Source organism: Lissotriton helveticus, chromosome 9, assembly GCF_964261635.1.
Source record: "Lissotriton helveticus chromosome 9, aLisHel1.1, whole genome shotgun sequence".
NCBI classification, from domain to species: domain Eukaryota; kingdom Metazoa; phylum Chordata; class Amphibia; order Caudata; family Salamandridae; genus Lissotriton; species Lissotriton helveticus.
The window spans coordinates 91,410,428-91,436,101 of NC_136070.1; the positions used below are offsets into that span (position 1 = coordinate 91,410,428).

Consider the following 25,674-nt stretch of genomic DNA (forward strand, 5'->3'; position numbering starts at 1 on the left):
CCAGAGGAATGCATGTGTTCGCCAATTGGGCTACACACGCGTCCTCGCTACCAGGACGGGCTGCTGCCCAATTAGCGACTGCCCATAAGCTCACTTGGTGTCTAGGTCACAGGGCCAACTGGGGGCAAGAAACACCAAAAATAAGGCACAGACTGCAAACTAAGGCGCAGCACGCACCACAAGAGGGAAGGTAGAAGCGGATCGAGAAGTGGCCATGTAGTTAACGGCGAGTGTGGAGCGCTCAGGAAAACCTGTAACATACATGCCAACATTTCAGAAGAGCAAATAGGGAGATTTTTTTTAAAAAATCGGGAGAATGGGGCCTTGAATCGGGTTACTGTCATGTGTGGGCTTTGGAAGTGTGCTGCTGCAGGATTGGACATTTGAAACACAAATGCACGTTTTTCTTTACCTTTCCGAAGCATGCAGCGCAATGGCAGGCAGAGAGAGGGTGATGCAAGTGTTGTGCACTGGCCTGGCAGGTTGCTGGCAGTGCATGCTCCCCCCTCCCTCCCCGCCGCCGCCCCCCCTCACCGAGTGACAGCCCGGGCTGAAGCAGCTTCCTGTGCACACACACAGCCGCCCCCCCCCTACTTCACAGGTCTTTAAAAGACCATTCCCTTGCTAATGATGCTCTGTTGATTTTTCACCCCTTCTAGAGCCCCTGCATGGTCACTGACTATTGCTGGAAGAATTGGCACTTTACACAATACCAAGCGCTGTCAGCTGAAACTCAGAGGAATCGGGTTTTTGCTTGCAGAAATCGGGAGGCGGGAGACTAGCCCTGAAATCGTTAGTCTCACGCCTGAATCGGGAGTGTTGGCATGTCTACTGTAAAACAAAGGTTAAAGAGACAGCAATACAGCGAGCGCAACTAGTGCAGTAGTAAGTATAATACAAAGCCAAATGACCGTAAAACACATATACTGAAAGGAAAGGCAATTATCTTGACCTAAAACACATATACTGAAAGGAAAGGCAATTATCTTGACCGCAGAGTAGCAAAGAAAAAGGCAGGAAAGAGTGTGCCTTGCTGTTTTGTACAGTATGTCTATACACTATTGGTGGACTGTTGAGAAGGCGTGGTTCAAGCCTCTTGCAATATGTAGTTTACATGTGTATTTTTACTCTTTTTGATTGTCTGCTATTTGGAGTAGTAAATATGGAGAAAGCATAATCGGAGCCTCGGTCCTGCCATAGAATCCAGAGTCACCCACAGTTCTGTCACTTAGTAGGCAGCATCAGTACAACATGGCCGACACGTAAACACGACTAGCAAAGGGCGTGTTCCATTTTCGCCAAAAAGAAAGTAGCAAAGACGATTTTTAACGGGCTGTACGTTGGCATGCTGGCCATGTTGCAAAAGGAGTGCATCCTATCTTTTCACGAGAGTTTTATAACAAAGAATACTTTGTTTAATATATAAAAAGAATATAGTCATTCATCTACATGTTCAAAAATGTAAAGCTCCGCAATAGAGATCAATAATACAATTTTGACGAAATACACACTTTAAAGTTTTACAAATTAATGCTTATTTTTATGCATTAAAATATCTAAACACATTGGTGTACTTTCGTTGTATCTCCATCGCTGGGTTTGCTAAAAAACACCTAATCTTCAACAAAAACAAGCGCCTTGCACTATGCAAAGATGGCGCTTATAGTTTTTCGAGATACGCGCAACCTATTTTCTTTGTCTTTCTTTTCTGTCTACTCACATCTTGACACGTTTGACCCGCCGGCGTCTCGTGTGGTTGGTTTCGGTGGACGGCGGTGAAGGGTCGTCGCGCATGCGCAGTTCTTTCTCTTCCTTTGCACGCTGATGAAACAGAGGCCGGTGTGGTTTCTGAGAAGAGCTGCGATCAGCGCAGGAACACTGGCCTGACATTGTTAATTAACTCCTGAGCTAGCCCAGACTGCCGACGTTGAATCTAGGCCACATTAGGACCGCCGAGTCGCCAGGTGAGAGCCGATCTAGGAGACAGAAAAAGAGAACCTTGTACTGTGACAGATGGAGCTGTGGCAGGGGCTAGAGAGCTGTGCTCATCTCCAGGGATGCGTTGTGTGGGCTCTAGTGGATATGAAGCAAGAGGGAGATAATTTGAGTTGATATATAGGCATCATCAATACCTGCCATCCACTTGACTTAGAATGGGGGTGAAGTCAGTCTTTTAAGAGGGTGATTCTATCAAACTGATTGGGGAATTAACACTTTTTTGAGAGGGTGATAAAGTTTGAAAAGCAAGTGAATCCATTAAAGTATTTGACAGCTTTTTGAATGAAAAACGTGGATGACACTCTAAATGTGGGTGAATTGCGGTGTGTGCATGGTCCTGGTAAAGCTGGTAGGCAATTGTGGATCATAAGCTATCTTGTGATCCCATTTTGAGGCGGAGTCCTTTTGTCACTTCTTTGCATGCTAGGACATGTAGATCAATATCTGAAGGAGGAATAACCACATTTGCATTCCCCCAATGTCAAGTGCTGCGTCCTTGCACGTGTGTCGACTGTGTAGCTCATGCTGCTGTCTACTGCATGACAGAACTGTGGGAGACTTGATAACTTGTTACTAAGCCACTTTTCTGCCCAAGTGCTTACGTTTTACAAGTTATCATTGCTTTTTGCATCTGGACTTTGAAGTCTTGGTTTATCTTAACCTTAGCAAGTACAATAACTAGACATGGTGGCAATGAATTGTAAAAAGAAAGTATTGACAGAACAGTATCCTAATGACTCAACCCATCTACTTCTCTTAATGCGGATCCACTGATACTGGGCCAAATAGAAATTTCCTCTGAATGCAGCACTCTGCCGAAATGTTTAGGGTCACTGCTAGAAACTTTTTTTACACTAAAAACAAGGTCATGTGTGAGCTGAAGATATCACATCTGTACACACTGATTTGACCTGCAAAGAGGGCAGAGATTCTTTTTTAACATTGTGATCTGATGGGAGGCTGTGGCTAGGTGCAACCATCAAATACCAGCTCCGGGATTGCGCTTGGCCATGGAAACATGCCTAAACCCTGCCTCTACACCAGATATTGCCTCAACCATCCCTGCCGGCTACAAGATTGCAAGGCAAGGCTGTCCGCACAAGCCCGGAAGGGAAGTTGTATTAATTGTACTCCAAGACGCCATCAGATGCAATGGCACCAAGTATGGAGACCCACCACCTATATGGAACACCTCATGTTCAAGATAACCATCGCTGCCAACTTCTCCTTCGACGAAACCTTCGTATACAGACCACCAGGCCCTGTACCCACTTCACCAGCAACATCAGAGTTCCTTGCGCTCCTCTTCAATGCCAGCACCTTCATCTTCCTCAGATGTTATTGAACCCACCCTCACCGCCGGACACCTATTGGACACAATTTCCTCCTTCATTAGCAATCACACGGTTGTCAAGCCAGCAACAATAACTTGGACAGATCACACCATTGTCTGTTTTACATACCCACCAGCACCATCACAGACCTATTACTATTGGGACTTGCAGGTTGCAGCTGGAAAAGCATCACAGAAGACGACTGGGCTTCCGCTCTCTCTGCACACTTGCCTGAGCATACCAGCAACTTGCTAAAAAATATCCATATATCCTAAACAGCCGGATCTCTGCATTCACCGTCACCATGGTTCTATTCAAGTGCAACCGATCGGCAAAAGCCTTACCGGAGGCCAGGTTGGTACAGAGAGGTATTCAGGCTGATGAAACAGCACTCCAAGCAACTGGAGCGCAAATGGAAACCATATAAAAAACACCTCAAGTAAAGACCTCTTTAAATCTGCTCTAAGACACTACCACCAGTAGATATGGAAAACCAAATGCACATCTCTTAAAAACTGCGTTGACGCTGGCACAACAGCATCAAGGAAATCCTCATCAGCATCAATGATTTTACCACTTCTCTGGCCGCTTCCAGCAACATTACCCCCTTGCTAGACCATTGCAACACCTCTCTGAATTCTTCGGTTACAAAATCACCTACTTATACGTCAAATTTGATGCTTAACCGGACACGTCTCGTCTCAGCTTCCTATCATGGCCGAAAAACAAACCCTGACCTCATGGTCCGCCTTCACCACTGTCGAAACTGGCACTACCTTGAAATCTCATAAACTCCACTGTGGAGTGCCATAAGGTTCATCGCTTAGACCCACCCTTTTCAACACATGCATGATCCCTCTGGTCAGCATCATCTGTGCACACAATATCAACATCCTCTTCTACGCTGACCACGTGCAGCTTATACTCTCTCGGACAAGACCCTTTATACAAGAAACTAGTTCACCTCTTGCAAGACTGAATTCGCTAACTGGATGAAAGCCAGCTATCTCAGCACTTTTTTTTAACAGTGATTGGAAATGATGAGGCTACTGGACAGGATAGCTTGAGTTATTTGTTTGAAAAATGCAACCTCCAGAAATCTTAAGCTGATTCTGTGGTATAAACTCTGTTGCAGTTCTGTGTTACTTTTAAAGAATCCTATAGGGGCAAGACTTTAGCAAATTCATTTTTCGTCCTCTTCATGAGAGAAAGGAGTCTCATGGTCTCTCAAAAGCTTTTCTTTGAGGACATTTTAATAAGCTGTTGAACAGACCAGAAGCGCCATAGAAATCTGTAGGATGGTGTTTATATTTTCTTTAGGGGGCAGTCCATTTCAGCTTAAGTGATTTGCACATCCTATGTGAAGCAGGAACAAGTTGTATTTCATCAGCCTTCTGTTTTAGTATCTAGCTTAAACATGAATATTTCATATTCGGCTAAAAAGACACATGTTCATCTTCGTAGATCCATGGGCTGAAATGGTAAATTGAAAATTTATAATGAGTGGCTTGATGTTATACTGCCCTTCACGATTCCTGTTTTCCTGTGACAAAATTATGTTTTTGTAAATTTGGTTGGCGTGCTCTTACTTGCTGTTGTACTTCTGTATGCACAAAGGCAATAAAGGAAAGACTATCAAATGAGCCATAGACATCTTTAGCTATTGCATGCTGCCTAACCTGGATCCAGAATTAATAAAAGTGTAGTGGGTGGAATTCAGAAGCACCCAGAAGTGTCTGATTTTGTAGGCATGTCATGACGTTGCAGACCTGAAACTGGTTGGGTGTGGTGTTCTGGAGCCCTGAAGATAAATGCCCTTAATTAGCAGTGAAGGTTTTTCTCATGTGATACCTGAATGTGCAGGGCAGTGTGTGAAGCAGCAAGTTTGAGTATTTTGCTGTGGGCCAGGCAGGAGCATAGCCTGTGTGAGGGAAGCCAGTTGGTGTGCGTCTAATGTCTGTGTGGCCCTAGTGTTCTCGCAAGACAGTGGAATGTATCTCTTCTGCAGAGTTGTGGAATTAATGCACACTTTCCTCAAGCCATATCACCTTTATCCTGCTAATAAGTCCTACACATACAAGCGTGATACATAGATATTCATGGAGAATGCCTAGCATATTCTCTTATTAACTTGAGTCCTATTTCTGATCATCTAAGGTCCTTAACATACGATGCTGAGCCCACTCAGGACTGATACATTTTGCTCTTTGTCAATTGAATTTAACCCCACCCTTATTGCAATGGTCTTCAAACATTTTCATGCTGTACCCAATCTCAGTGGGGCCTCTTCGAAATGACCATTATGTTCTCAAAATTGTTTTATTAATTTGGCAGCACTGAGCACATTTAGCAATTCAAACTTTACACTTGTTTAGTTATCCCTTTTGAAAATGTGTCAAATATATAGTTTCTATTGTAACACAAGAAGGGTACAAAGTTCCCCAAATAAGATCAAGGTACGGAGAGGAATGCGTCTAGCGAAAAAGGAAGGTGGAAGGGAAAATTCCCTTTTTGGAACTAAAACCCTCACACACCTAGCAAGCTAGGTGTCATGCTTCATCATATGGGTTCTGCTCCTCGTCAGACTGGCGCTCCGGCTGCACCCAGTACTGACCCAACGCTGTGGGGGTAGGTGTCGACGGTGTTACAGCGCACGAAAGAGGTACCTAATCCTATGGTGCCGGTTCCACATGAGCAGCCTGTTGGGGCACCCTAGGGTCGCAACACTAAGAGCAGGACCAACTGGCCTCCAGAGACAAGGTTGAATATTGTCACTAATTGTGTGTAGTACAGTCCCACTTAGGTCCTGAAGAATTGCATAGAACACATGAAACATGTTGACCTGAATTGAAGGTAGTAGATTCTCTACTGTATCCTTGCACCAGTACGGATCTCCCCTCTCACTAATTTTAATCAAGGTAGTCAACCACTCGAATAAAGTCCACAGTGGATTGCCTAACCTTTTTTAATTCACTCACCTCACGACTACACCACCACTTGCAACCACTTCTACCCTCTCACCCGCATGCACAATATGGCTGGAACAAAAGATCTCTGTTAAAGAGCTCCTTCGCGGGTGCCCGTCAGACATTGCAGCGCCAGTCTGACAAGGAGCAGAACCCATATGATGAAGCATGACACCTAGCTTGCTAGGTGTGTGAGGGTTTTAGTTCCAAAAAGGGAATTTTCGCTTCCACCTTCCTTTTTCGCTAGACGCACTCCTCTCCGTACCTTGATCTTATTTGGGGAACTTTGTATGCTTCTTGTGTTACATTTCGTCTGGGCTTGTACACTGGACCTCGTTAAAAATAGCCCTATCACGGTTTCCCCTCTTTGTTGATAAATATATAGTTTCTAACATGATAGTGCCAGACTGGACTGCCAACAAGTGTAATAGTATGTAGTGTGGGATCCTTTGATCAAAAATTGAGATGTGTAGAAACTTTAAGGTTTATTTGAAGCCCCCCACCCTCAGTTTGACACCAATCTCTAGCCAGGACTGCAGTGGAAAAAGCCATTACTGATAACTCATTACAAAGTGGCTCACTGCCACTCTCCTTTATTTATTTAAAATATAGCACTGCTCCAAGTATGATTTTTTACTCTGTTTATTAGGATCATAATAAATGTCTCTTGTTCAGAACCTGCTCCTCCAACCTCCCCTTAGATCAACTTGACCCCCTCTCCTTTTGAAGTCCTCTGCTGCTTCCAGAGTCTCTGCTGTTATAATGGATCATTCAACACTGGAATCTACTGTAGCTCAGATTCCTGATGGTGTCAAGAATCTTTGACAGAACTTTGTCCTCAATGTTCAAAGGGCCGAAATCGTTGCTTCCCAAAATCCATTGAATCAAAAATCTCACCCTCCTGCAATATCACTGCGATCAAAGAGCTACATGGAAACACATAGGGCAAATGGTCTTACAATAATAATAATAATAATAATAGTGAAATAGACTTTCAGAGGTCACTGACATGACATGCAGCCTTTGAAGTTCGTCAAGCCCAGAACATGCAAACTCGTGACTGGGAAGTAATCCTGCTGTTTGAATGGTTACACAACTCGAAGATATATTGACAGAGGTCAGCAACATTTTAACAAAGGGTTTCCGTTCTCAAAAAGTAAACAGCATATAAACTCACCATAGTGTAGCAACCGTAGCTTCACAGCAATAACAGAACTGACGTCTTGTGATGGTTTGCAGATAGATAATTGAAATCTTCAACAGTGCAGCCTGGGGCAGTTAAGGGCCTCATATCATTCAAACTAACTGCAGGCAAATAATGATATTGAAGTTGTAAAAACTGAGCAAAAGAAAAAAGATTAGCTAAGGTCAGACTAGTTCACCAGCAACATCTACACAAAGTCTTGTGAACTGGAGGCAGGGGAGAATGCATCATGCAAACGGCAGTATATGAGAGATGATATAGAGCTGAATACTAAGCTGTTTTATTGTCCTTTGTCAAAGTTGAAAATACGATGATTGGGAATCTCAGATCGTAAAGCTTCACACAGGTATCTCAGTGAAGCAATTGCAGCTCATATTAATTGTTTATTTATCAGTTCTCTTCTAAAGTGCGAGCTCTACCCAAATGTTTCAGCACCATACATAGAGGATGTGAAACATGTTTTGACTGGTAGCATATGGTAGATTCTTGCATAATGACTATTTGTTTTCAATATGCAAAGAAGACTGATAGTGCTGAGAATGTAGGTGCAAGTGGTGAGAGAAATAAAATGCCAGCGCACTACAGTACAATTTCAGCAACAACAGTTAGTCTTTCGAATGCAGCAACTAAAGACACAATTGTAGCAGAGATCACACATTCAACTTGGGAACCAGCACTGATAGAGCAGGCAAGACTGCATGAAAGTTGGAAAAACTTGGGCTGCAGGCTGCACTGAGAAAGTGAAAGTAATAGATAAGTGTACTAGGTTCAGCCGCAGCATGTTGGTCTTGGAAGGCGAGTTCTAGAGTTAGTGAGGAGAAACTGTAGTCTACAAAAGAAACAAACAGTATGGATCATGGGCTTAGACTGTCTAGGTGCAGGTGTTTTTCTTAAGGGGCACATTCCTGAGAAGGGGCCATGCTCTGTTTTTAAATGTGAAAAGGAAGGGCATTTCGGGTTCTTGCAGGGTTGTTGGAAAATGATTTTCAGAGCAAATACAGAAAGCTCACTCTTAAGTCAAACTTAGGAGTGCAAATTTCTGGACACAAGACTGCTAGGCATTCCCAAAAGTTGACTTAACAATCGTAAATCCAGTTACTTTGTGTATTATTTCCTCATGACAGTGTGGCATTACACACGGAGTAACTCCCCTACAATATTTGGGGGGTGGGAGTGGCTCAAGACATATTTAACCTTGACAGTTTGTGGACATCCTCAAACACATCAGTTTGTGGCCCCCTCTGACAGTTTTCTGTCCTGGAAATGGTCACATTTACTAATAGTAAGGGCTAGCATAATATCCCTTTTCCCAACATGTGAAATCTTTAAACCACTTGCCTAAAGGACAGAAAGCTTCAGAAATCAACTTGTCCTGTGAAAAAAATGACTTGACTCTTCCAGTGCCATACATTGAAGAGGGCAATTCTGCAGCATTCTCGTTGAATCAGAGCTGTGATAATAGCCTTCCTGACTAAGCCACAGCACAAATAATATCATGGTTTGAATTCTAGAAAGGCTCTAATGTTGCCACCTACATGCAATGGCTGAAAGAAGACTGGTAGTAGTAGTTGCAGGATTGGAACACCCTACGAGTCGGTGTACACTCACAAACGTATTTGTTTAAGGGTACCCTCCTACTCCTCTCCAATCTCTTCCCACACTTAACGGTTGGAAATGTTCTCCTGATAAGAGGAGTGAAACTCTTTCCAGGAGAGGTTATGAGAGCGCAGGGAAAGTGAATTTGCATTTGCCCAGTAGATGGTAGCGTGAGCAGCTGTACCAGTGTATATTTGCTTACCTCAAAATGGAATTCAAAAAACATTGCTAGGAGTACTGCTTCCAGCTCTACGTCTGTAAACTCTTGTGAATTATTAAAAGAAAAAAATCTGCAGCAATGCAAGGACATGTACATGTGTGTGCACTTTTGTGCCATTGGTCAACAATTGGGCGCCTAACTTATTTTCGTGTTTCCCGTAACGGTTTTGCATATTCTCCATTATTATTTTATATGAATATTTACATGCATCATACGTTTTACTAAATGATGCCTCATTGAAATGGTATCTACAATTGCACTAAAGTTTTGAAGTTGCACGTTTTTGTGTGCATGTTTATATTGAAAGCAAATAATCACTGTTCTTGCTATTAAACTTGTGCATGTTTCTGCAAATAAACATGAAGCACTTTAGAAGCTTTATAAAGTAGCCTGAAATTGTTACATTTTGCAAGCATACATGCTTTTATACTGTAACCACTGTCACTAATGCAAGCTGAGATTACAGGGAGTGTGCATTTCTTTATAGCACTCCCTCTAATAATAAAGACTTCGTGTGAATGAACCTCATGTTTTTGAACAATTTATAAATATCGATACATTCTTGCCTTAGTGACGGACAGTCCTCCCTCATAAATCCGTACTGTGGTACTGAACTTGGCAGCCAAAGGGTTTGTGCTGCACTGGGTTACATGTCCAGTAGACTAGATAAACCTAAAAACTTGTCCTTGACCCCTGGTAATTAATATATCCGGGGCATTCAGCAAAAGGAATTCAGCACCCTTGTTTTTCAGGGTTGGTACTGAAAATGAACACTCCCAAACCATGTGGGATTTAGGCAAAAGGACTTCTCCACAAGGAAAGGATTTTCTCGTTGCAAAAACAGTCCCTTGGGATTACTACTTTACCCAAGCGCTGCAGGTATGGGAATGTAATAAAGGGGTGCTCTGGGAGCATTAGCAATTTCCACGTGCATGCAACATTGAGCATCTTGTACGTTTGGTTGAGATCTTGCTTTAGCGCAAGAGGATAAATTTTTGTCGAAACCAAATCGTGGCACTGTTACCTAGTAGCCAATGGGCTGCATAAGGGTAGAGCAGGCTTCTCCAAAGAGTAGCTTTAAGTTACTGTAGCTCTCAATCTACCATATAAAGTAGCTCTCCTGCATGCAGCCGAGTTTACTAAATTAGACGTGTTGGTTAGCTAAATTAACTTATGATGCCAAAATTGAAAAACATACATTTGTGAATTTTCAGAACTCATAAGCTGATGTTTGCAGAAAAATGGTTGAATTTCCAAAATATATTTAAAGCAGATATTTGTGTGATACATCATGCAGTGTTGGGGAGACCTATCATTAATATTACCTTGGCGCCAGGGGCATTGCTGATATGACTTCTATATCACTTATTTACAGACCTTTTACATTGAGAAATCCATTTGTACATTACTGCTGGCACCCGTTCTTTATGAACAGAGGTGATTACTGTTGTAATGTTGCATATGGTGAGCATTAGTTTAATCTAGTCTGATGTGGTCATTATTATAACCCTACTCCACAAGGGTAGAGTGTACTTGTCCAATTAACAAACTAGACACTAAGTCTAAAATTCTCAATGAAAGAATTGGTTTGGCAGGTGCTACAATTCAAAACTTGTAAACGCGTATTATGCCTACTCGAATGGTTTTTCACAAAATCCATATCATTTCATGACAGTCAAGAAAAGGGCTAGTGACAGAGAGTAGGGGCACCAATGTTCCTACCGTAGAAGAAGCAATTTTGTTAAGGGCAGCTGGTGAGTTCAAGTGACGACCAGCAAAGTGTACCTGTTGGTGTAATGTAGAGCAAGTTCCTGCATTAAGGACTGGCATAAGGGACTAGGTAGTAATGGATGTAGGTAATATAATCTTTCAAGAAAGAACACTATATCCACACCTTAAAGTCTCATTTTGATGACTACAAGTGGAGCTCAGATGAGTAGAAACCAAACAATGAAGATTCCCGGAAGACACTTTTTCAATTCTGTCATCTTAACTGCTGCAAAAATGTAGGTTGAATGAAGTATTTATAAGTGCTGCCCAAGTCAGTTTGCTGGCACTGATTTTCAATGACCAACAATAGCAATAGGTTTGAGTGGTATTCAGTTAAAATAATAACTAAAACATACAGTTTGTGAACGGTGAGGTAAATAGATGGTGTTCCATAGAATACGACGTTCTTAAATTAAAAAATTCCATTAATTGCATGGTGCAAAGAAACCTTAATTAATTGCTCTTGCTCTTTGTTGCAGTATTGTATTGACTTTCGTTTTTCAGCTTAAACTACTGAGTTTATATATGAGAGTCAGCATTTCTTAAAACTCTTAAAGCATATTTTCTGTAGCTTCATGAGGTGAGAGATTTTTGCCAAACTGATTTTTGGTTGTCTTCTAGCTGTTTGAATTGTGGATCTATTGTAGAAATATACAAGTACGTTAAGAGGGATTCTATATTGTTCTAATGACAATAGTACATTTTTTGAGGATTATTGTGGGTTCACTTGCGGGAGCGATGCTCATTTGTCCATAATAGTGGAGTATGCATGTTCTTTGGTGTGCATACACTGATATTGCACTTTGAATGGCACCAGATACAGTTTAAATCTGAGTCTTTTTGATGGATAGTCTCTGATGTAGACTGATCGTTACCTGCATGTTCGTTGGCTTAAATAGCGCGTATTCTCGGCCTGCTTATGGAGTTGTCTTAGGTGCAGGGCCTGCATGTTCACAAGTCTTTGGCACAGTCTAAGCTAAGCCCATATCAACTGTTGTTCTTAAGACCAAGATGAACCTGCACATTCAGTTGTCTCGGGTGTGCATAACACTGTGCCAGTATGTTCAGTGTGCTAGAGTACAGTTAGTGGATGGACTGTGCTTTTGCCTTATTCCCGTACACTTTTAGAGTAATATGGCTGTAGCATGTAAAATTTGGGGTCATGGTCCAAAGTTATGCATGGTGTCAAAGTTAGATTCACATGAAAGGATGCAATTCAGTTCTACTAGAAGTGAAAATAATAAAACAATGAGAGAAGTTGGGGCACTAGTTTCCAGCAATTTATTTTTCTGGATTTTTGGCACAAAACATACACATCCCTAAAGAGCAAACAGCTTTGCGCCCTCACACTTATGATGCCCATGAATGTTGCTTTAAAAGTTGAATTCAGGCATTTTTAACAACATTTTTATTAAGATTTACATGTGCATAAGAAAAAGAACATATATAACCTTCAAAGGAAGGGCATAGGCATATATTAGCACAGAAATGTTAGTACCTGTCAACGTGCATCAACAGTAGTTGAGACTTGGTCATAATTTCCTAGAATTGTGGTGAAGAAGAATATGAAAAATATCAAACATGCAGAGTCAAGTCCTTAAAACAATTAGGCCATATCCCACAAGCAAGCATCTCTAGCTAAGGGAGCAACCATGTATGTCAGGGTCCCAAATTACATTTTGGCATCTTCACAATAAGAATGTAGTGGTAGGTATACCCAATAAGGCACCTACATATTTCAAGGCCTAGATTTAGGTGGTGTCCCAGGTCAAGGGAACCCTCCAAGGTAGCGTCGAGTATGGCGGTACTAACTGAGGGCGCCGAAGGAACGATAGAGCCAGAGTCTTTAAGTAATGATTTTAGGGAAGGTTTTATTTTAGTGTAACAACGTCTTTGTCTACTCGTTATCCGCTCTCTTGCGAAGGCGGCGGGGTCAAAGGGCAGTCTCCGCGGTGGCTCCAGGTTGCCTCACCGGATCCACGGGACAGCTTGCGGCTCTTCTTTTCCAGTCGCTCCAGTTGCCCCAAAACAAAGTAGAAACGGGAGTCAGGCATCCATATATACAAAGCTTTGATAGGGCCGGGGGTGAGGGACACAACAGGTGAAGGTGCACTTTGCTACCCGCAGTGAGGGAGTGTTTGTGTCGGGAGGGTAAGGCTGAGGGTTATTTACACGGGTCTGTGCAAGCTAGGGAGGCGGAGATACGTGCTGAGCCACCCAACCCACTACCCGGCCCGTACCTGTTGCAGCCACGCCCCTCCCTTGGGTGCGTGGCAGGGCGACTCGTGGGTCCGTTGGCCTCCGGGCTTCGTCTCTGCTACTCCGCTCCAGTCCTCCCGTCTTCGGTCTTCGTTACTGATCTCTTCTCGGCTGTCGGCTCCGGATCCTCCTCGCTCCTCCAGGGATACGCCGTGCGTCTTCTCCAGGACTGCCCTTCCTTTTCCTGGTTCCGGCCCGGTGTGGGGCGGGGCGTCGTGAGCCCAGGCTGCGGAATTAAAGGGCCCGCCGTCCTCCTTCTCGATCGGCCATCCTGAATCTTGTTCGTCTGTCCAGGAGAGAGCCGGCAGCTGTTGGGAACCAAAGGCAGGAGGTGAAAGGGCGGTGGCGTCCCACCAATTATATAATAGTTCAGTGTTCGTTATGTCTTGCTCAGGGACCCCGTCACATACCTCCCCCCCTGGCTTCTCCCGTTCGGGGAGAGGAAAGACACGGGACAGAAAGTCAGCGTTACCGTTCTCACGTCCCTTCCGATGCTGGACGGTGAATGAGTAGGGTTGTAACGACAGGATCCATCTCAGGACCCTAGCGTTCTTGCTGCTGTTCTGGTACATCCATTTCAATGGGGCATGATCGGTATGCAAGATGAATGGTTTCCCCTCTAGATAATAGCGCAGTTTCTCCACCGCCCACTTAATCGCAAGGCCCTCCTTTTCTTTGGTGGAATATCGACATTCCCTAGGAAACAGCTTCCTCTTGAGGAACATAAGGGGATGTTCTTGCCCATCCTCTCCGGTTTGGGATAGTACAGCCCTGATGCCAACATTGGAGGCGTCGGTTGCCACTATGAAAGGTTTTCTGAAGTCGGGAGACATAAGAACGGGGGCTGTGGTCATGTTTTCCTTCAGCTGTTGGAATGCTTGTATAGCTGCGGGTGAGGGGTGTACTATCTCTCTGATTTTGGTTTCCTTCCCTAACAGATCAGTTAAAGGGGCTGCCTTTTCAGCGAAATTGGGGACGAAACGCCGGTAATAACCTATGAGCCCCAAGAAGGCTCTGAGGTCTCTTTTGGTTTTAGGGAAGGGAACCTCGGCTATGGCTTTCACCTTCTCACTTTGGGGAGCTATGGTGCCCTTTCCCAACAGGTACCCCAGATACCGGACGCTAGTGAACGCTGCTCTTGATTTTTTGGAGTTGATGTGCAATCCCGACTGTCGCAAGGCTTCAAAAATGAGTCGTAGGTGTTCCAGATGGGTATCCCAGTCTTTGCTGTGGACCACTATGTCGTCCAAATAGGCCGAGCTGAAAGCGGAATAAGGCTGCAGGATCGAGTTCATGAGTCTTTGGAACGTCGCCGGAGCTCCATGAAGGCCAAAGGGAAGCACGGTAAACTCATAAAGACCGCTGTCGGTGACGAAGGCCGTTTTCTTGCGGTCTTCCTCACGAAGCGGCACCTGCCAGTACCCCTTCGTGAGGTCGATGGTCGTGATGTACTGTGACTCACCGATTTTCTCAATCATCTCATCCACCCGGGGTATCGGATAGGTGTCGAAAGTAGAGATGGCGTTCAAGGCTCGGAAATCCATACAAAAAGGTTTGGATCCGTCCGGTTTGGGTATCATAACAATCGGGGAGGACCATGGACTTGTAGAAGGGCGTATCACCCCCAATCGTAGCATGTCCTGTACCTCTTTTTGCACTGCTTCTCTTCGAGCCGCTGGGATTCTGTAGGGTCTTTGTTTTATCGTTTTTCCTGCTGAAGTATCTATACAATGTTCTATTCTGGTGGTCCTTCCAGGGCGATCTGAGTAAGGCGTGAGGACCGCCTTTAGGTCTTTCTGCATCTCTGGTGTTAGTTCCGGATTTACTACCAGCTGATCCACCGTGGATGCGTCCTGCAGGAAAGCGGCTCCTATCCAATGGGATTCCCGGGGTATGGGCCCCAACCACTCTTTCAATAAATTGATGTGATAGTTCTGTGTTTTGTTGGCGGAAATCCGTAACCGGTAGGTGGTCTGGCCTATGCGGTCTATGATCTGGAAAGGTCCTTTCCATTCATTCTTTGCGTTGCTGCTGATGGAGGGGAGAAGTACCAGCGCCCACTTCCTTACGGCAATAGTTCTTAGTCTTTTTCCTTTGTCGTAATTTTTCTTGTGACGATTTTGGTGGTGTTCTAGACTGGTATGTGCCAGGTTCTGTAGTTTTCCCAGCCTGGACCGCAGCTGGGTGGTGTACTCCAGCATGTCTTTTTGTTCTTGGAGTTCTTCGTTTTCCCACAGATCTCTGGTCATTTCCAAGAGGGACCTGGGTAAACGTCCGTACAATAACTCGAAGGATGAACACCCCAGACTACTTTGTTTCTGTGATCTTATCACGTAAAGAGTCAGAGGTAGTAATCGGTCCCAGTTCGTGCCTTCAGAGGATAACATCTTTTTCAGCGTGTTTTTCAATGTTTGGTTATACCTCTCTACGAGCCCATCGGTCTGAGGGTGGTACACCGATGTCTTCAGATGTTTGATATCTAGGGACTTGCATACTTCCCTCATGAGTTTGGACGTAAAAGGGGTACCCTGGTCCGTCAAGACTTCCTTCGGGAAACCAACACGAGCAAACTGTTCCACGAATCTTTCGGCAATGGCAGCGGTGGTAGTGGTCTTCAAGGGGAACGCCTCCACAAACCTAGTGGCGTAATCCACAATGACCAGAGCGTACATATTTCCTTTCGTGGATCGGGGTAGGGGCCCTATGAGGTCCATGCCTACGCGCTCAAAAGGAACCCCTATTATAGGCAAGGGTTGTAGCGGGGCTGCTCCGGGTCGATGGGTGTTTTTCCTTTGGCACACCTCGCACCTGGCACAATAGTCTTGCACATCTTTATATACCCCAGGCCAGAAGAAATGGCGCGTTATGCTCTCGGTAGTTTTCTCTTTCCCAGCATGTCCTGCAGTGAGGTGGGTGTGGGCGAAAAACAACACTTGTTCCCTGAAAGAAGTAGGTACCAAGAGTTGGCAGCCGCTGGTTTCTGTGGCCTGTCTATAGAGCAGGTCTTTTTTAATCAGGAATCTGGGGTACGAGTGGGAGGGAGTGTCCTGAGTGTGGTGGGCACTGTCCCACGCATTCATGAGAGTTCTATCTTCGCCCTGCGCGAACCGAAAACTCCTGTCTATCACCCAAGGATCGGGAGTTAGCAATGCGGGGTACGGAGCTATCCCTTTTGGAGGTACTCCATTTTAATTTCTCTTTGAAAAAGGATAGGAACTCAGGGTTATCAGTACCCAATATCATCTCCTCTGGTAGGCTGTCCACCACTCCTACCCTTACCCTACTCCTTACCCCGTTTGGGAGTTCCACAGGGATGGAAGCCACGGGGTAGGGTTTCACATCTCCGTGGACACAACGGATGTACACCTGGGTTTCTTGTAGGTACTGGTCGGGCCGGACAAATCGCACCTGGACTACTGACTGCTTACACCCAGAATCAAGGAGGGCTTTAGTTCGGAAACCATTCATCCCCATACTCACGTGGAATGAGCTGCCCAACTCAGCAGAATACATCACGGTCTTTGGGAGGTATCCCACCTCCATCGGTTCCTCCATTGGTCTTTTGCGGGGACACATCCGGGCTATGTGTCCCCACTCTCCGCATTCGTAACACTGGGGTCCCTTAAACATGGGGGCGGGGGGGTAATCCGCCGGGCCGTGGTCTGGGCACTTCTATCGGCGGCCTTGATTTCTTTTCGTTCTTTGGTGGGGGGAGACCTTTGCTACATTTCTCTGCCTCTCCGATACCGAAGCGGGGCTGTTCCCGGGCATACTGCGCCGCCATCTCAATTGCTTGGTCTACCTCCAGTCCTACGTGTTGGCGTAACCACCTTTGAGTAGCATATGGCAAAGCGTCCATAAATTGTTCCAAATAAATTTTGTTGAGGATTTCCTCCTTAGTACAGGTCTCCGGTTTGAGCCATTTGTTGGCAGCCATCCGCAACCGGAAGAACAGCGTTTTAGGGTTTTCGCCGGGAAGGCTTCTTTCTTTCCTGAATTTCACTCGATAGGCTTCGGGGTCTAGACCTAGATGGTCGAGAATGACTTCCTTCACCACCGCATACGGAGTATTTCCAAGAGCATTCGCCGCTTGGTAGGCCGATTGTGCTTCCCCAGTGAGGAGGGGGGCAACAAAGAACGGCCATTTGTCCTCCGGCCATCCCAGGGCCCTTGCTGCGCGCTCGAAGTTCAACAGGAAAGCATCAGGGTCTTCCCCTGTAAGGTATTTTTGTAGGGAAATACCAGATGGATGCGGAGGGTGAGGGCGTGCATCTCCGGTGAACAATGTAGGAGGAGGTGGCACACTCTTTAGCCCTTCTATCTGGGCAGTTAATGATGATTTGAATAATTCTCGATCTGCCTGCGCGGCGGATAACTGCTGCTCCACTGCCCACTCTAGTTTTTGTTGGCCCTTGATGATGTGCTCGATTAGGGTATCCATCTTAGTTTCACAGATGGGGGATGTAACTGATCCCACTTCTGACACCACGTGTCCCAGGTCAAGGGAACCCTCCAAGGTAGCGTCGAGTATGGCGGTACTAACTGAGGGCGCCGAAGGAACGACAGAGCCAGAGTCTTTAAGTAATGATTTTAGGGAAGGTTTTATTTTAGTGTAACAACGTCTTTGTCTACTCGTTATCCGCTCTCTTGCGAAGGCAGCGGGGTCAAAGGGCGGTCTCCGCGGTGGCTCCAGGTTGCCTCACCGGATCCACGGGACAGCTTGCGGCTCTTCTTTTCCAGTCGCTCCAGTTGCCCCAAAACAAAGTAGAAACGGGAGTCAGGCATCCATATATACAAAGCTTTGATAGGGCCGGGGGTGAGGGACACAACAGGTGAAGGTGCACTTTGCTACCCGCAGTGAGGGAGTGTTTGTGTCGGGAGGGTAAGGCTGAGGGTTATTTACACGGGTCTGTGCAAGCTAGGGAGGCGGAGGCGGAGATACGTGCTGAGCCACCCAACCCGCTACCCGGCCCCGTACCTGTTGCAGCCACGCCCCTCCCTTGGGTGCGTGGCAGGGCGACTAGTGGGTCCGTTGGCCTCCGGGCTTCGTCTCTGCTACTCCACTCCAGTCCTCCCGTCTTCGTTACTGATCTCTTCTCGGCTGTCGGCTCCGGATCCTCCTCGCTCCTCCAGGGATACGCCGTGCGTGTTCTCCAGGACTGCCCTTCCTTTTCCTGGTTCCGGCCGGGTGTGGGGCGGGGCGTCGTGAGCCCAGGCTGCGGAATTAAAGGGCCCGCCGTCCTCCTTCTCGATCGGCCACCCTGAATCTTGTTCGTCTGTCCAGGAGAGAGCCGGCAGCTGTTGGGAACCAAAGGCAGGAGGTAAAAGGGCGGTGGCGTCCCACCAATTATATAATAGTTCAGTGTTCGTTATGTCTTGCTCAGGGACCCCGTCACAGGTGGCCACAAAGTTTTGATGCAGCATTACAGAACGTGAAGTTGTGTCGCAGAGGATTGGTTTGTTGTGTATGTGAAAAATAAGAATGAGTTCCAAGCATGCCTATTACATGTGAACGGTACTGAACTGTTTTGTGGTGAACTGTGTTCTACCCAGGAAATATGTACTTAAAGCTAAAAATCAACAGCACATAAATATTATGAACTCTGTTGTGAAAATCTATTAATTTAGAGTAGACTACCATTTACAGTGATTTGCTGTGATATTCTTGCACACTGTGCAGAGCAATGGCAAACAAATTCAAATGAAGTCCATGTGACCACTTTTTCAACGCAAAGCAGTCAGCATGATGTTGGCCAAATGACTAGATGGGCTAATGGACTCATTTAAGCAGTATGAGAAGTGGGTCAGGGATTGATAAACCACCACCCTTTTTAGGTCTCGCATAGCCACCGCATGTGCTGCTCTGCGAGACTTTTAGTTTGTGGCTCCAGAAAATGCTACCACACGCTTTTGCTTGTGGCAGCCGCCATCTGCTCGTCATGGCTCATTAACTCTCTCTCATCCACACACACAGCCCGCCGACCCGGTCTTATTAGATCACTTTCGCGGCCGCGTCACTTTCACGGCCACGCGGCCAAATGCTTGTTAAAATAGCATCATTGAATTTTACTGCACTAAAGCCACTAAGCTACTAATAAGTTTCTTTTAATTTACCTGCTCCCGCTGACTTTCTGGTCTGCCAGGGCTAGCCAACTGAGTTTAGAAAGTCACCGAAAACACCCTCCATTCCACTTGTAAGCCGTCAATGGGTGGTTAGTGGTATAGTTTCGGCGCACCTCTATTATAAAAACAGATAAAATGCCGGACGCGCAGCGATCAATCCAGGTAGGCTCCTGCACTGAAATGCTTTTTATGGAGTATTAGCAGGACTGTTTCACTTTTTAAAATAGCGTGATTTAATTTTACTGCACTAAAGGCCTTAATCTACTGTTTAATTTTTTTTTTACTTACCTGCTCCCACTGACTTCCTGGTCCGCCACGGGCTAGTCGATTGAGTGGAGGAAGTCGCTGCAAACACCCTCACTTCCGCCGCACCTCCACTATCAAAACGGCCGGACACTCAGCGGACGCGCACAGTGGGTGTGTTATGCTATGTTAAATTATTTTTGTATAGCGCAAATCACCAACCGGTCTCTAAGCGCTTCTAGAGAGAAGTGAGCAAGTCACTGGTAACAGAAATATCTGGCAGCAGCGGATGCAGAGGTTACGCATTTGTTCATGCCTCTCTAAATTGAAAAGTCTTTAAGAGCTTCCTGAAGATGAGCAAGGCCGATTCCTTCCGCAAGTACTCCGGCAGATCATTCCAGACCTGCGGGAGGAGGACTGAAAACGCTCTACCCCCTTTGGATTTAGAGGTGTACCTGGGTAGGGCTAGCCTACAAGCCTCAGATGATCGTAGAGCCCAACCGGGAACGTACTTCATCAGGCGATCTTTTATATATTTGGGTGCTTCACCATAAATTGCCTTGTGGGTGGACACTTAAACTGCACTCTCTGTTTAATAGGCAGTCTGTGCAATTTATGTAGCAGAGGGGTGGCTCGAGTCTCCCTGGGGAGTCTAAAAATGAGCCTAGCCGCATCGTTCCGTACAACTTGCAGTGTCCTGAGGAGCCTCTGGGGAAGGCCGAGGTAAAGTGCATTCCCATAGTCCAGCCTGGAGATGACAGTGGCGGAAACGACTGACTGCAGTGAGGATATTGATAGGAGAGGAACAAGTTTCTGTAGCTGCCTAAGTACACCAGTACAGGTTCCCACAACCGTGGGAACCTGACAAGACATGAAAAGCTCGGAATCGATTTTCAGCTGCAGGCTTTTTACCACCGGGACTGGTGCTGGGACTACTCCTAATTCTGGGGGCCAAGAAAGATCACACCATGGGTTATTACTTGTTGGAATGACAAGCACTTCTGTTTTATCTGGATTTATTTTCAAAGAATTGGCCGTCATCCAATTTACGGTGAACCTGAGCAGGTTTTTTACTGACTCCTGAGCCTGACAGGAATTATTAAGCCGGACAAGAAGTTGAGTGTCATCGGCATGATTAAAGACCTGACAATCCATATGGGTCAATGTCTCCACCAAGGGTTGCAAGTAGATGTTAAACAGGTGTGCCAGGTTAACCCACCTGTGCCAGTCTGCAGACGGATCAGGAATAGCTCTAGCCCTACTGTCCGTTTCTTGCCAGACCACACAAGTAGGATAGTGTATTCCAAGAACAAACTTATATTATTGCAGCCAGCCGATAAGTTTGAAATTAGCATCACTCTCAATCCAGGATTAGAGATATAAAGCACTGTATGTCTGACTTGCCTCTTTACCCCAAATCCCCACATGAATAAAAGCAGGTTACTATCTCCCACTGCTAATAATCAACTGATAGCACATCCCATTAAGTGTGCCCTCGTCAATTCAAGATCATTAGAAAAAATTGCTTTGAAATATGATATTTTATCGAGCAACACAAGATCGATGCTATACAGATACTTGGTCCAATGCTTCCTAGGAACCTGAACTAATTATAGCTACCCCTTCCCGGTTACACAACCTTCACCCACGACCGCATAGATCACATAGGAGGTGGGATTGCAATTATTTCAAGGGAAAATCTCAAAGTTTCCTGTGATCCACTTTCGCAAAATTCTGTTTTTAAAATAAATTTAGATGGAAAAAAAACTTTAATGGAATATTACTGTACCAACCTCCCATTACAAAGTCTCACTTCCTAGAAGTATTAGGCTCCTACTTCGAAACTCGATTTAAGACCACAAATTTCACTATTCTTGGTGACTTCAGTTATCACCTAAAAAATTCAAATGACTCAGTGGTCAATAATCTAGTAGATTACATGTCTTCTTTTGGGCTTAAGCAAATAGTTATATCTCACATGAGGCTGTACACACTCTTGACGGAATCTTTACAGATCAACTCTCCCTCTGTTTCCAGAAGGCTTTACCACTAATATGGTATGACCACCACGCCATACTATTCAATCTTCCCTCCAATAACCTGGCCAGCTCTACTACCTTTCCTTCACCGCCATGTACAACGTGGCCCTGGCACAAAAATGACTCTGCCAGGTTAATGAACTCTCCATCTGCTTTTGACTCCATTCGGATAACGGGCATTGAAATGATGGCAGAAAATTACCCCTCTTGACTATCTAAAGCCATAAATAATCTAGCCCCAGTGGCCACAACCTTTGGGATCTCACCTTTGTGACCTTATAACTGTTTAGTTATCCAGCACAATATCCTTGGTGCAACATCATCAACTGTTGCATGGCTAAACACTTCTAAGGTCCCAAAGGCAAAACCTATTGGCTATGCCAATGCTTGTTGATATGGGGAGCAGGGAAGAGGGTGCATCCTGCTGCTTTTCCTTGTTTTTAGTTCTGGCGTAGGCCAATACCTTTTTGATTTTTTTTAAAATGACATGCACAATATACTTATAGGGCTGCTGGAATTATGTTATTGTGTGGCCGCTGCAGTTTTTGCATGAATATTGATTTGTCCATTTGCCACATAATCATCTGTTGCATAAACTGCAGATTTTAACAAAAAATTGTTTGTTTCTACCTCAAATTGTTCAAAAGTTACTACAAATGCATCGATATGTGTTGCTGTGCTGTGTAAGGCCGTTTGTAATGGTTGACTGGTCACCTTTATGGTGCTTATTGCAATATGTGGGTGCTAAACCGGTACTAATGAGGCGCAGTCTATGGCCAGACAGTGTTAACAAGCATAAAAAGTGAGAAAATAACAACGTTTTACCAACACAGAATGTGCAGCATAACGCTGCATAATTTGCTTTTTCTTGCTGCGTAATTTATTTAACCATTCTGCACAATTTGGCCCTCACCTTCCATATAATTACAGTGGCTCTGCACATAGGAGCTTTCAGTCCGTGCTGGTCGTTCATGAGTCTGTTGGTTTGTCATTCACTTTTTTTCGACCCACTACAGCATTTAGCATGAGACAGCAGTGCATTGGCTAAATTCACTGTGAGTGATGGTGTTTTGCTCTTTCACAAGGAGAACTTTCTCACACAAAATAGCTCCCTTCAGTGCAAGAGACTATAATGGCAATGTGTGCTTTTTGAGACCAAAAGAATTTTGATTTTGGCCTATTTAAAAAAGTTTTTGACAAGGATCCAGCAGACCCCTCCTCCCAAAAAAGCAAGCATTGGCATAACCAATAGGTCTCGCTTTTGGGACCTTATATGTGTTTAGTTATGCGGCACAATATCCTTGGTGCAACATCAACTGTTGCATGGCTAAACACTTATACAGTCCCAAAGGCGAGACCAATTGGCTATGCCAATGCTTGTTCTAGGTGGCTTACGTGCCATAGCCTCTGTTAATATTTTTTGCTGTTTGTCATTCTTTGCAGGCATTTATTCGTTATAAAATGCCTACTTTTATGAGCATTTTCTCAACATTAGCTAGTTGCTGGAGGTTTGCAGACATGTTCTGATGTGTATTTGGTTCTGATGTGTATCCAAAGGTGGGGTACTTCATTTCAACTAAAACATTTAAAAACTACAGTGCATAATCAAATCCTAGCCTGAGCATAGCTTTCGCAACCCTGTTGACCGCATTTTGAGGAATGAATATATAAAATTGGACGTTCTCATTTTTTTTAACCACGCATTTTATTGATTTTTAACAATTCAGTGTACAGCGATCAGCGTATAGCATATTGTGAATTAAGGTTCTTTTTATTTCATACATGGTTTCTGTATAATTTATGACCCGTTCTGTGAGAATGATTCCACCATATACCCCACACTTGCTGATATTTTTGCAGGCATTCCCGTGACTTGTCCACAACTTCCTTCACCATGACACACCAGTCCAGTCCCAGAGTCTATTCCACTAGAGAGGGGGCTTCGATCACCGGCCAATATAAAAGTTTTGTAGCCTTATCCCCTAATTCATATATTTTATGTTGCTTTGTTGCATATGCCAGAGACGCTGCGCAGCTTCTTCCTAAGTGAGAGCCTTAACCATTCTAGATGATGATATATCAGCTCTTTGGGGGATCTATCTGTTCCATCCCTAGCTCTATGTTGGTATTCAGATTGCTAAAATCTCTATCCCTTCGCTTTTTGGCCTCTGTCTGATAAGAGATGGCCTATCTGTGCAGATCTGTTTTTAAATTCCTCACAAAATGTGGATGATGACACACTTTTACCCAATTTAATTAGAAGTAATCCACTATCTGTTGTCTGAAGTGTTCTCCAAAGTCAACATCACTGAGCCGTTAGATGCTCAAACTCCATAACCCACTCTGCCTTCTTCCGATCTGTCTAACAGTAATTAGCAGTGGCGTGTGATCAGTCAAGGTGCATGGTAATATGTGAGCCATAACTATACATTTTGTGTCAGCAGGTGGAAGTTGAAGCAAATCAATCAAGCAAGCAAGGCCCACAGTTGCTTCCCGTACCTCTGTGCAAGCCTGTAATGACACCAGCGGGAGAGAGAGTTAGAACAGTGCTCAGCAGTGATCCTCTATTTTAAGTTAGAGATGTACACCAAGTCTGCATGCTAGCGAATTGGCACTGTGTGATGAGGGGAAAGAGACCAGTGTTCCTGCACATGCCACCCCTTAATTACGGCTGGCCCTGCTTTTTTCCCCCCATCATACTGGCTCACATTTGTTCTTTTGGGTGTCCCTGTTCACCTTCTTTTGTTTTGGTGAGGCAACGTAAGCTAGGCTTGGGTTTCTCTACTACACCCTACCACTAGGGTCGCAGCAGCTCCAGCCCAGTGTTTAGAAAAGAAGATCCACTTCTCGGGTCAGTCTTTCTGCAGGCTTACAAGGAAGGGACATCTCTTTGCTTTCTGTGCTAACTGTGGTGTTGCACCAGTCATCAGTGCCCTCCTGCATTGGGGGTCTACTTTGACACTCCGGCTTTTGTACTGCCCTGGTGGGTTTAAGCAGATCCTTCCGACCACTTTTTCAATGTGGTTCCTCACCCCACAACTGCTCACGTGCCCTACCCCATCTGCGTGTCGGCTCTTCTGCGTTTGGTCCACCCTGCAACTCCGCCACCTCGGGTCGCTCCATTTGTCCTAAGGAGCCTACCAGAATAAGATGCGGCTGGTCCACTTTCCCCTCTTCATGGGCCTTGTGTCGGCTCTGGATGCCTTCGCCATGATAGCTCCTCACCCTGGTCTCTACTGGATCCTGTTTATAAATGCAGTGGCAATTGAAGGGGTTGAGTCCTGTCATAGGGAGGCTTTATTTCAAGTAATAATCGCACTCTGGGTTGGCGGGATCATTTAGAATGTCAAGCACGCCTTGCCACAACCTGGCACGTTTTGGACTCCCTTGTTTTTTAGTTTAAATCGTAATTCTTTTTTTTTTTCTTCAAATCTTTATTTGGTACTTGGTTGTGCACAGATTAATATTGTTTGAAACTGCTCACAAGGCTACATTCCATTTTTAGCAAACACTTTAGGGACATTAGGAAATACAACTGAAATCAGAACAATACAGCTTTGATACTTCATGCCTCCTCAAGGGCCAGGAGAATAAGTCTGTACCATGGTTTATCAAATAAGATTGCAGACAAAGTCATTCCTTGGAAGTTGATGCTCCTGGGAAGGAACTTGGCTTGCAAAGCCCTAATTTAGGCAACACGAAGAGGCATGTGGTCGGTCCTCCATGATTACACCTACCACTTCAATGTGTTCTAAACTAAACGCATGTTCTTTTCAAATGTATTTATTCTGTCCTGTATGGTCACTCTTAGCTTTTCCATTACACAGATGGACTACAACTTTGATGGCCATGTAGTCAATTGGGGGTAGTGAGAGCGTTCATTTCCAGGGGTGTGTAGTGGTGAGCCTAGCTGGCAATGGCA

General features: G+C 45.0%; 1 protein-coding gene across 1 annotated transcript in view; it reads left to right on the forward strand.

Annotated features, from left to right (window-relative positions):
• Positions 1–1,796: 1,796 nt before the first annotated feature.
• The window catches only part of EIF2S1 (eukaryotic translation initiation factor 2 subunit alpha), a 187,740-nt gene continuing 163,862 nt past the window's right edge, over positions 1,797–25,674 (forward strand). Inside the window, exon 1 of the mRNA XM_078659540.1 lies at positions 1,797–1,964. The gene's annotated coding sequence lies outside the window, so the exon portion shown is untranslated. The remainder of the gene's footprint in view (positions 1,965–25,674) is intronic.